Here is a 10119-nt window from a genome sequence, read left to right as displayed (position 1 = left end):
GTTGAACCAATGCCACTCCGGGGTGACAGCACGATATTGAAATAGCAAGTGACATTTTTATAAAGCAAGTACAAGCTATGAGAATGAGAGCTTCAAAGTCCAAATACGTAGAATCATGCACTGTGGGTGCTGGGAAGGAGCTTGTACCAGCCCTTCTGACTGTTGAAAAGCAGAGCCAAAGCAGGTTGGAAGTGAACCCTGCGAGCACATGGTTCGAATACCTCGAGGCGACCTGACATTGTAGGAAACTGAAAGGGGCCTAGAACATGGTTACTCGCAAGCATTTTCCAGGGGGGCCAACAAGTTTTGACTGTCATGTGACCGAGGGCCGCAATTATTATCGCAGGGTGGCAGGTTTGTGGGGCAATATAAGGTGAGCATAGGGTAGGAGAATTGTGTGCATATAAAGGCTGATTTGCACATGATAAAGCCAGCAAACCTCCGATTAATCCCGAGTTCTCCACTTGATCAAATTGTGAATCATGGGAACTTATTTTTAAATTTCACTTTGCCTCTTTTTGTCTTCATTATCACATATGAGAGCACCTCGAAATACATTACTTCAAGATGCGTGTGGTACAAAACCTCTTGTGTTTTATTTCATAATCAATAATGCTGTCTGTGTGTAATAGCAACCCAGGCCATTCAGATGGTAAATATACAAATGATTTAGCTCTTCCACCGGACTCTGAACCCTGACTGGACACTGCCTGGCCTTCCATAGCAGAGCATAGTTGGGCCTAGTGAAGGTGCCCCGGTCCAACTGCAACACTCATTCAAATCCGCCGGAAGGGGCCTCAGCCCCTGTAACCGGGGGTCTTCCGACCCCCTAAGTCCTCTACGACTATGAACGTTCGCTGGTATGGAGGCCCATAGTCACACACACCAAGGGGAACACAGACTGGGTTTAAAAAGCAGGCCTGCAGCCCCTCCCCTCCCGCTCTTGTTAATTCCACCCAACTTCATCAGTGGCGCCTCTACCCCCAGCTATCTCACCAGTGGCCCCACTACATTTTTTGCTAAATATATTGATATGTGGTAATCCTGCACACTATTATTTCACTATGGCCACTATCGTCACAATGTGCTACCAGCCAGTGATGTTGCAGTCTCAGCGAAGAGCTCATGTATTGACTGGGCACGGGATCTGTAGTCCCCTTCCTGAGAACCTGTGATGCTAAATGGTGTGAGCATAGTACAGGAACATCCACAGCAAGGCAGTGGCACAGAGGGGCAACCTATGGACCACGAGAGAAGCAGCTGACTCCTGAAGCTGTTACTGTTGGGCGATCTAATGTGTTTGCGTCGGATGCAGTATCACACACAAGCGTGGAAATGTGAGCTGCACGATATGCTTGCACTGGTGCACAGCATGATAAACTGGAATGGGGCAGCAGAAGAGGACACACTGGTGGGCGCTCATGCACGTCGATCACACTTTTGGGCAGTGCAAGGAGCTCGCACTGTGAACATTGCAAGACCACAGCAGACAGTATTTGAAGCAAGTGGGCCATAAGAAATGCTGGTGCCAGCAAGCAGGTCACAAAACTGACACTGGTGAGCACGATGAGATGCTGCAAAAACATGCGACAGAATAATTCCCGAAAGGGTAATTCATTTTAAATGCGCGCATTCATAATTTAATGTTCATGTTCACCCTATTTATTTAGTCGCATGGCATGCATTTATTTCTTGCACTATTCCTGTACCGTGATTGGCATATTAAGCGAGGGAGTGAAAGGGGGGCATTATTTTACATATCACCGGTAAACAATGGCGAGGGAAGGAGAAGGGGTTGTTCCGGACTGGTATGTGTGTGTTTTTCAAGTTCTCGGTAATCCACTGGAGGCTGTTCTATAAATGATCATTGAAGGGATGCAAGCTAGCCTATAATTACAGGAAAGAAAGTGGCAGCTCTGGCATTTCATAACTATATTGTGTCCTCGAAAACAAAAGTGCTTGGTGAGTTTGTCACCAATGATAATTTAGATAGAGGCTCATTACTGAACATCACAACACTTTAAAAACCTTTCACCTTCATGCTAGAGAAGAAGGACTATTTTAATGGCGAGGTTCTTTTGTGTTCTCTTGAAAAATAAATCAAGACAAAACAACATTGACTTAGTGTAGTCTACGCCTGTATTGTAATGAGAGTGTATAGATAAATTGCGTGTACTTCAAGACTGGAACAAATCAATGCAAACCTGTTAGTGATGGGGTGGCGGGATGGGGAGTTGTCTTGAAAAATATGCAGGATTGCTACAAAGGAGTGAGCACATTTTGTAGTTTCTCTTCACGAGAGAAAACCTGCAAAGTGATCTGGTCTACAGTGTCTTTGTGGACGAAATATATTTTTTCTAAAGTTTCCATATTAATTATCGAGAGCTTTTACTGTAGCTAGCAGAGGCAAAATAAGGTTGCTTTGTGCCATCAGTATGTGAAATTGGTTGTAAAGGACAAGATAATCTAGCTGCAATTTCACTTTTCCTGCTGCACCACAGCTGCAGGAGGACCATGGGGTTTGCCCTATACATTGCTTAATAGGCATTCTAGGTCATGTAAACAAGGCAACACTCTTGATATTCAATCTTTATTGCAACCAATTGTTAGTTTAAATATGTGTCTTTGATTTTGTAAGTCATGATTGTCAAAGAGGCATGATTAATAAGTCACTAACATTTTTTCGGTGTCACAGGATAAAGGAAACCGCAGTATCAAAGTATAAGGGTAAAGATGAAGAACATGATGGATTTATGTGTAAACAGCAGGCAGGAAATGTATAGAATGTGTTACCTTTCCGTACTGCCATCATCGCTATGGGCAAGATTTATTCAAACTCAGCAACACATTTAAAAGGCACTTTTCTGGGTGTATTTTACCTGCACTAGGTCTCAGCAGTAGAAGTAATTGTTAATAAAGTTATAATATATGTCAGAGTTGCGTGTCGCTGCATCTTTTTCATTCATTGTACCATTCCGGTTAGCAGGGAAAGTGCGTAGTTTGATGTCGATGTATCCGGCACATTTCTTACCCTCAGTATCAAAAAGGCTGTGTGGCGCGGCATTTATAGTTTCCAGGCTTCCTCTGTTTCCCATTACTGCAGTTGCGTTAGTTTGTTCGGCGACGGCAAGGTGAAAAAAATATGCAGATGTAGGGTTAGGAACAAAACACAATCATCTATTCAATATCACACGCAAATTACCCCCACCCCAGACACCCCTCTTGGGTCCCAGGTCCCTTGTGAACACGTAAAGCATCGCAGACCAGGGGTTTCCAAGTCGTCCGATAGTTTGTCATCTCTTCGTACAATTTTCATCCTGAGTTCCTCTGGGGGATTGTGCAGAATTGTCTATAATTCAATCACAGTTTGTATCGTCACACAGCCTGTTTCACATTCTAAAGTTTTTTTGCCATTTTGTGAAATGACGGTGTAAAAGCATCATTAGGGAGGTTGGTTGTTGGCATATTATAGAAAGACTGCAAGTTTGGGGACCCTTGAAACGTCAGCCAGAAAAATATTTCTTAATGTTACTCCTGCGCCTGCACCACCCCTTTTAAGCGCATTTAATGACCTTTTGTTCTAGTGACAATCAATCACTAAAACATATTTGCCTATTTCATGACATATCTCTGTCTTCACGGCCTCTCAGGTACTACTTATAGCAAGTAGTGTAAGCTTCTATACTACCTTGTCTCTTACAGGGTGCAGCAACAGTCTTTTTTTAGGAGTCTTCTTTTTAAATCATATTGAAACTCTCTAATTTGAATTAAAAAAAAAGCATGAAAAATGCTTAAGTTGTTAAAAGCCACTTACTACTGCTTTGCGACCTAGCTGCTGATAGAATTAGGATATCCACATGAACCTTCCTGCTTTCTCACATTTGCTTGAAAATGCACCATTTGCCCACTCTTGTTTTCAAAACTTTCTCCAGGGGAGACTCAAACTGCCCACCCCACCCCGCTGCCCCCCTTATGATGGTTGGTCTTGCCACCAGCCACTCATTGTGAACATTTCGCCTCACCACTTTCATATGTCACCAGCCACCACTGGAATCCAGCACAACTCGCTACTACTTGGCCTCTCGACCCTTTCGCCACCTGTGGGGAAACTGGAGTTGGTAAACTGGAAGTGTCGTTTGATAGTGAACATTTATTTGGCCACTGTAAATTAGCACTTTGTCACATATGTCTGTTTATCGGATTTCTACCATTTCACCACTGGCAGAAAACAGTTCCAATTGGTGTATTAATATAAGTGCTCTGATTTAATGCATTTAACTTTTCTGCTAGCTTCTATATATCTCTAACATCAAAGTGGGTTAATGAACAAGCCGCAATGCAGTTGTGTTCGCAAACTCACTGTCATATTTTTTTAATAATATTTTTATAAGGGCAAGTAATTACCTTTTTAAATCCTAATATTGTCATTCCTTAATCCAGCTAAGTGCAGTGCATACAATCTCAGCAGCTTGTTTGAGCTGGTGCAACAGGTCAGTAAGTTAATGAACTTATTTTATGAAATGTAAAATGTACTACCTTAAAGTCTAAAAAGTACATTTTTGTATTTTCTCTCGTAAAACTTTTAAATGTATACATCCTATGAAGTACTTCAACCACAATTAGCCATTGTGCTACTCAGGAGGGTTACAACTTTCAGATCTGTAGGATGATGCTTATATTAACACTAGGTTACCATAATAATATACAGAAAGCAATTATGAACCAACCTTAACACAAAACCTCACTGTCCCTGTTCTTTCACAAGACACAGTGTTAGGATTTCTCCCAAAAACAGGTGAAGCTGAAATTACTTAATTCCACTTGGTCTGCTGGTTGAGGCATCTGCTGAAAACTGGCAGTCTATTAGGCATTGCTCATGTTAACTCCTGTTTTTCACATCTATTTATGCCTTGACAAGTAAACTAGGAATATATCTCACTGTGTAATGCAATTTCTGAATAGTTTATACGACACTTACAAATAACAGGATCTAATCAGCCGTTTAGTCTTCATGAGTCAATTAAACAAGTACCACTGTAATAAACTCCATTTTCCTACTTTGTAAGAAATGTGACTGAGTGCCTAGAGCTGCTGACTTTAGAACCTGGTGATCCAGGTTTGAATCGTGTCTTTGGTACAATGCAGCCAGCCTTGCAGACCAGAGTCTGAAATTATGGAGTGTTATATTCCATATAGGTACTATAATATAGGCCTCGGTAAACTTGTTACCCTTCGCCTATATTCTCTCCCTCGATTACACTTAAAATAGTGCATCAGATGAATCTACAAGCAGTGTTTTTTTATTGTTACACACGGTTACATGAAACGCTTCGACAGCCACTGTCCCCAAATGTGAAGTGTATGTGTGTGGATCTTCCTGGGAGGTCGTGCCACTAGACAATGCACACACTGCAGGAGTGAAAGCAAACACGGAATGTTTACTAACATGGTGCACTCCATGAGATGCATGCAGTGTTCACCAATTTGATATGAAAACGTTTAGCAGCCAGACTTGCCCCCAAACATGCAGTCATGATCTGTCACTTCAAAGCAGCTGAACATATGTACTTATCCTTGCTTCTAGAACAACTATGCCATAACAGAGTGGCCTGCATGTGATTGCCCATGTATATAGTCTTTGAGACATCTCTTGTTTGCCGGGGGGGGACCCATTTCTATCAGAGAAACCAGAAAATGTTACACTCACTTTACTTTGTTCTCTCTGATTCACTACTTGTGTCTATTTTTGGTGCTCTCTGAAAGAATGTCTATGGGTACATATGACTGGGTGGCTAACCTGATGTTCTTTAAAGGTCATCATATACTATTTACTGTGCTTTGAAAGTTGATACAATTTGAATATGTAATGAAAAATTTGCTGTACATTTCACCATTTTGGTCTGTCGTTTTCCAAAATTTTCTTGGGGGGAGAACCCCCCCAGTGGCGGTCGGGCTCGCGCGCTGCGCGCGATCGCTACGCGCGCTCGCTACGCAATGGATTGGGGCTGGTCTAGCAAAATTTGCCAGGGCTGCTTTCAGTTCCCAGTCCGGCCCTGCCGAGTACAGGATTTCTTTTGGCTGAATTTGAGTATTTCTGTGGAAATAGAAATACCTGCAGTGACTCGATCTTTTGAACGGACTTCCTTTTACACAAAAGAGATACGACACACCAGTAAAATATGTGCTGAAACCTGACTTTCAATAAATACATGGGCTCCTCACGGAGTTCAGGGTCATGATCATTTGTAAAAAGAACATACAGTTCCAAGGAATAATCGACTGACCTTAGCACTCAGCTGATCATATATGGTCTTGAGGAAAGTTAGGGATTAGCTCAGACATGAAAAGAAGACACTCACAGCGCAAACAAGATGGTGTGACTTTTATGACCAGCAGATGCGCTTGTGGTGAGTAACGGAATGTGGCCAGGAGGCAACCATTGTATCCAATGTTAGAGTAAATGTATATAAGCTATGTGCAATCAAAGGTGCCTTGGTACTTGCTGAATATACCTTTGCATGCAATCATTCAAGAGGCCGTCAGGCCCTGAATAAAGGTGATCCTAAGAAAACAAGATGGAAGACTGACGTGGTTTTTGATGGGCAAAGAGACATAAATGACCACATTTGAAATAGTTAATGTTAATGTTAATGTTAAGCTACACTTGTAAAGCTACACTTCTTGCGGGTAGGCTGCCGGACCTCAAGGGTCAAGCCCACCACCTCCCCTTCGCTGATTAAAGAGTGCTCAAACAGGTAAGAAGATACCTGTGTTGTCCAAAATCTGCCTACAAGGGGAGTAGTGGCGGGTCCTCGTGGTTTGGTAAACAGGTGAGCCCAAGACAGTGTCCGAATAAATGTATGTGCTTTTTAACCTCTTGCGTACACAGGATGGCCAGGAGTCGCCGTGCACCACAGTGCTCGTTTGCGCAGGACGGATCCCGGCTGTTCTGGCACATATCACTGGAAATCCCTCTGGTACAGGCACTAGAGAGACTTCCTTTCCTCCCAAAAAGCCTCGGAAGCTGAGGAAGAGCTTCGCCAGCTCCTGAGGCTCCCCCCCTGTTTTCTGTGAAATGACACTCAGCGCGCACATCGCACTGTCGTCATTTCATAGAAACTGAAAAGGGCCTTCAGGCTCATTTCAGTTTCACTTTCTATGTGTTCAGAGGCTTATCTCAGCCCCCGAGCATGTAGAAAGACAGGAGAGGTATCACTGGAAAGGAGAGAATCTCCCCTTTCCAATGGTACCCCTCCCTAGTGGATCCCTGCTTGGGGATCCACCCACTAGACACCAGGGAAGGGAGAGCGGCCCCTTGGGCAATGGCCTTTGCTCCCCAATTCATTTTGGCCACTACAGTCTTTCTGCCCCCCCGGGGGCAGATGGGGCAGTAGCCCCATATATGCACCCCAAAGAGGCAGAAAATACACTAGAAACCAGGGATTTTTTTTATTTCATGTAGGGGTGGAGGCTGACCAAAATGGGCATGACAATGCCCCCACCCTCAGAGAAATCCCAGTCTTTCTGCCCCCCCCCCCTGAGGGGCAGATTGGGGCATTAGCTCCCAATCTGACTCGTGGAGGGGCAGAAAGCCCACTAGAAACCAGGGATTGTTTCTTTTTGTAATGTAAGGGTGGGGGCTGCCCAAAATGGGCATGACAATGCCCTCACCCCCCAAAGAAATTCCAGTCCTACTGCCCCCTGGGGGGAGCCGGCAGCGGCAGTAGGACCCAATCTGACCGGGGGGGCAGAAAGCCCACTAGAAGCCAGGGATTTTTTACACTTAATTTTAGGGTTGGGGCTGCCTAAGATGGGCAGGCCAATGCCCCCGCCCCCCCCAAAGAAATGCCCACTAGGCACCAGGGATTTTTTTTTTATGATGTAGGGGTGGGAATGCCCAGAATGGGTATGTTAATTCCCCCCAAACTAAATAGAAATGACCACAGTCTTTCTACCCCCGGGAGGCATTTGTGGGCAATACCCCCTTATCTGCCCCCCCGGGGGTCAGAAAGCCCTCTAGGCCTCAGGAAATGTATCTTTGTTTTAATTCAGGGGTGAGATCAGCCCAGAATGGGCCTGCCAATGCCCACACCACCCAAACAAAATGCTAGTCTTTCTGCCCCCTCAAGGGGTGGGTGGAGCAGTGGCCCCTGATCTACCCCCGGAGATTATGCTGGCTTTTTGTATTCGAGGGGGATGACCAGAATGGGCATACCAATTCCCCCATCCCCCAAAAAATAGCCACAGTCTTTCTGCCCTTCTTGGGGCATATACGGGCAACCCCCCCACCCTCAATTCCGCTCCCCAGCGTGGCATAAGGCCCACTAGGCACAGACTTATTTTTAGCAATGTGCCTACCTGTGGACTTTGGGCCCTGGCGCAGACAACACATAGGGAAACCTAGCAAACGTGTAAATGTTTTAAAATTAAATACCAAGGGGAATCCAGAATGGGTAACTTGTGTGCCTCACACCTGGTTCTGTCACCCAGATCCTTTGCAAACCTCAAACTTAGTTTAAAAAAAAAACATTTTCCTCACATTTCTGTGATGGAAATTTCTGGGATCTGCGTGGATCTACAAAATTCTACCCACCCCCATTTCCCAAAGTCTTCCGCGAGAAATGGTACCTCACTTGTGTGGGTAGGCCTAGTGCCCCTGATAGGAAACGGCCCAAAACGCACCGTCAGCACACCACATTTTTACAGTGAAAACTGTCTCTTTTTTGCAAAGTGCCTAGCTGTAGATTTTGAACCATATCTCTGAGCTGTAGATTTTGAGCCATAGCTCTGCTGGCACCTGCAGAAATCTAGCAAACCTATATATTTTTGAAAACAAGACAGCCAGGGGAATCCAGGATGTGGTGACTTGTCTGGCTCTTACCAGGTTCTGTTGCCCAGAAACCCTTGCAAATCTCAAACTTGGTCAAAAAGACTACATTGTCCTCACATTCATTTATGTGGTGGAAAGTTCTGGAATCTGCATTAAACCACAGAATTCCACCCACCCAGCATTCCCAAAGTATTCCAAGAAAAATGGTACCTCACTAGTGTGGGTAGACCTAGTGTCCACAACAGGAAACTGCCCAAAACGCTACATTGACACACCACATTTTCACAGTGAAAACTGACCCTTTTTTTGCAAAGTGCCTAGCTGTAGAGTTTGAATCCTAGCTCTACTGACACCTAGAGAAACCCAGCAAACCTATACATTTTTTAAACTAAGCACCCAGAGGAATCCAGAATGGGGTGACATGTCTGGCTCTTACCATGTTGTGTTACCCAGAACCCAGTGCAAATCTAAATCTGGTAAAAAAACACATTTTTCTCATATTTCTGTGGTGGAAAGTTCTGGAATCTGCGTGGATCCACAAAATTTGAATGACCCCGCATTTGCCAAAGTCTTCTGGGGTCACCTGGGTTTTAGCCCCGGCCTTGGTGGCCATCATGGGAAACCTACCAAACCCACATATTTCTGAAAACTAAACACCCGGTGGGAGTCCAGCGAGATATGGCTTGCGCGGGGCCCCAAGGTTTTCCTACCCAGAATCCCCTGCTAACCTCAAATCAATTTTTACTCAAATTTCTGTGTGGAAAGTTCTGGAATCTGCATGGATCCACAAATTTCCTACCACCCAGCTCCCCCCAGGTCTACCGATAAAAATGGTACCTCACTCGCTTGGGCGGGTCATGTATCCTGGACAGGCAAGGGCCCAAAACGTATTGAGGAGACATCAAAATTACCTATCATAAAACCACCTGGTTTTGCAAGGGGGGTCACCTGGGTTTTTGGTCCTGGCCTCGGCGATGATCTTGGGAAACTACCAAACACACACATTTCTGAAAACTAGACACCCGGGAGAGTCCATCGAGGTATGGTTTGTGTGGATCCCCAAACGCTTTCCTACCCAGAATCTACTGCAAACCTCAAATTTTGCTGAAAAAACACTTTTGCTACATGTTTTTGTGTGGAATCACTGTGCTTGCACAAATGTCCTACCTCACAGCATTTCCCTCATTCTCCTGAGTAAAATGATACCTCACTTGTGTGGGTGGGGCAAGGGCCTGTGACTGGGAAGAGCCAAAAACATAGGGATTAAAAATATAGCACCAAGAATTCCA

This window comes from Lissotriton vulgaris, chromosome 8 (genome assembly GCF_964263255.1).
Source record: "Lissotriton vulgaris chromosome 8, aLisVul1.2, whole genome shotgun sequence".
Lineage (NCBI taxonomy): Eukaryota > Metazoa > Chordata > Amphibia > Caudata > Salamandridae > Lissotriton > Lissotriton vulgaris.
The sequence above is the reverse complement of the archived record's forward strand: the minus strand, read 5'-3'. Positions refer to the sequence as shown.